This window comes from Galeopterus variegatus, unplaced genomic scaffold (genome assembly GCF_000696425.1).
Source record: "Galeopterus variegatus unplaced genomic scaffold, G_variegatus-3.0.2 Scaffold860, whole genome shotgun sequence".
Taxonomy (NCBI): domain Eukaryota; kingdom Metazoa; phylum Chordata; class Mammalia; order Dermoptera; family Cynocephalidae; genus Galeopterus; species Galeopterus variegatus.
Window position 1 is genome coordinate 44,112 of NW_007726971.1, and position 2,484 is coordinate 46,595.

Sequence of the window (2,484 nt, forward strand, 5' to 3'; positions counted from 1 at the left end):
CGGGGCAGCCCTGGGTAGCCATGGCAGAGCTTCTAGCAGCTCCGGGTGCAGAAGGTGGACTCCATGGTGAATAGCCTGGAGAGAGGGAACATCTGGAAGATGCAGGGCCTCATGTTCCAGTGCAGTGACAGCTGTTGTGACTACAGCCAGGCATCCATGCAGCATATGCACCAGTGCATTGAGCACTGCCATGATGGAGAAGTTCTAGGACTGCCTGGCCCAGTGTACCACGCATAGCAATGACAAAGCTGAAGATTCAATAGACATGGAGAGTAAGGAGATTCGTGTGAAGCAGCAGCTGGACAGTTGTGTGACCAAGTGTGTGGATGACCACATGCACCTCATCCCAGCTATGACCAAGAAGATGGAGTCTCTCTCATCCACTGTAAAATAAAAGTCTGCCAGTGGCCATCAGGGCTGAGGACAGGAGTCCATTTAAAAAGAAGAATGGGTTGATAAACGAAGAAATTAAGGCAACAAATTTAAAGCATATGTCCCTTGTCTCTGGACACTGATTGTTTTATGTTTCAATCCTAGAAAGTGAAATGGAAAAAACAGGTGCTAAAATTTGAGTCAGAGATAGCACAGGAGAGTGTTTTAGAGCCTGAACTTCATGTGGTAAGTGCTTTTCCTGGCAGTAGGGATCTCCTTTGTACCAAGCCAGAGCCCTCAAAGTTACCAGATTCTTCTTACTATANAGTAGGGATCTCCTTTGTACCAAGCCAGAGCCCTCAAAGTTACCAGATTCTTCTTACTATACAGGTAACAACAGGCTGGCAGGTTTCTCTAACTCGCCTATGATCTGGTAGAGGTGCTTCTGTTTATTGCCAGCCTCCTGTTTACCAGAAGTGTCACCACACCATTTTCCACAAGCTACAAAACAAAATCCATGAGGTCTCTAATTTGAAGGGGAAAAAGGGTTTCTGGGTCTTTATTTTGCCTTGTTTTATATACAAGGGCATGAAGTTGATTTAAGATATGGAGTTGGAAGGGAGAGTAGTTTGGTTCCTTTTCTGGTCATCGAGATGTGGATATGCTTTTCTTGAAATTCTTAAACACTGCATCTTTCAGCCTGGAGACCATGTGAAAAAACAAAAACAAAGCCCATGTGAGACAATGTCATACTGAGTATAGGAAGCAAAGCTTCCCTCTCATTACCTGATGGGCTCTGAGGCTGTCTGCAGTGGAGTGACAGGACAATCTTGCAGTAATACTTTCCCCTTGAAGGGAAAGGGGGTTTTGATTGTGACATACAGCAGTACCTGGAAATGAACAGTAAAGAGGGACTGTTGGCTACATAAGAGAGTTCTGAAGTACTAGATTTGGAAAAACCTGATTTTCATATGACAGAATGGAATGAAAGAGACCTAAACCCAGCATTGCTTACTTAGTCCCCTGAATTAACAGAGTCCTGTGGAGACCCCTGGCAACAGGAAGGTCAAGGGATCAAAACCAAGCAACTTGGGCTGGGACAAGCTGTGACTCCCTTAGAGCAGGGTGGGGGCAGCCCCCATTACCAAATACCATTTTTGCCTGGGGCCTTTGCAACATGCAGTGTTTTTGCCCCAGTGTGGCACCTTATTATTTTGATAAGGACCTTGTTGTCTTTTTACCAACTTATTACTTGAAATGATAATACAGCCTGTCTGTCTGCTGTTTCAAGGATGTGATATATTTTCCTAATGATCTGGTTTTTAAGAAAATAAAATAAAGTTTAATCCCCCCCAAAAAAATCTGCATACAGGTTATTAATATAGAAAATTGCTGCTACAAGCATAAATTCTTGTCATTCCGCAATTGCATCTAAACTAAAAATTATAAAGGATACAGTAATTGCCCATATTAAATGCCTACACATACTTTGAAATAACAATGTGTATATAAATATTCTAAGTTTTTAACATGACAAACAGCTTGCTTTTTCCTTGTTAATTTATCTAATTTAGGTTGGATTGCCAACATTGATACAGGGTATGATGTATATGTAAACGATTTCAATTTTTTCAAAAAATTACATTTATAGTGAGAAAATCAGTCTTAAAAAGCATGTTGACAGGCATGAAAGAAGAGATTTTAAGCAATTTCAGCAGACTCGGGTATTAATTTTTTGCTTCTATACAAAATGAGGCAAGTGATAAGCTTTCAAAATTCATCTCCAAGCCTTTATCAGTAGCCAGGATGAACAGTTTATCCTATAAAGTTATAGTTCTGAGTCCATTTATTTCCTACTTGTGGATCTTCTTTTGATGAAAAATAAAACTGAAAATGTTCTGCGCTGGTCAGTTAGCTCAGCTGGTTAGAGCACAGCCTTATAACACCAAGGTCACAGGTTCAGATCCCCATATGGGCCAGCTGCAAAAGGAAAAAATAAAAAAAGAACTAAAAATGTTCTACCAAATTCATACGGTATTTGGTATTAACTTTTCACAGATGTGCAATATCAGAATTATCGCCAACTTCACTGACAATTGTTAAATAATGGAA

At 40.6% G+C, this 2,484-nt stretch overlaps 1 pseudogene; it reads left to right on the forward strand.

Annotated features, from left to right (window-relative positions):
- Positions 1-394, forward strand: part of LOC103590692 — a 1,727-nt pseudogene extending 1,333 nt beyond the window's left edge.
- Positions 395-2,484: the final 2,090 nt, after the last annotated feature.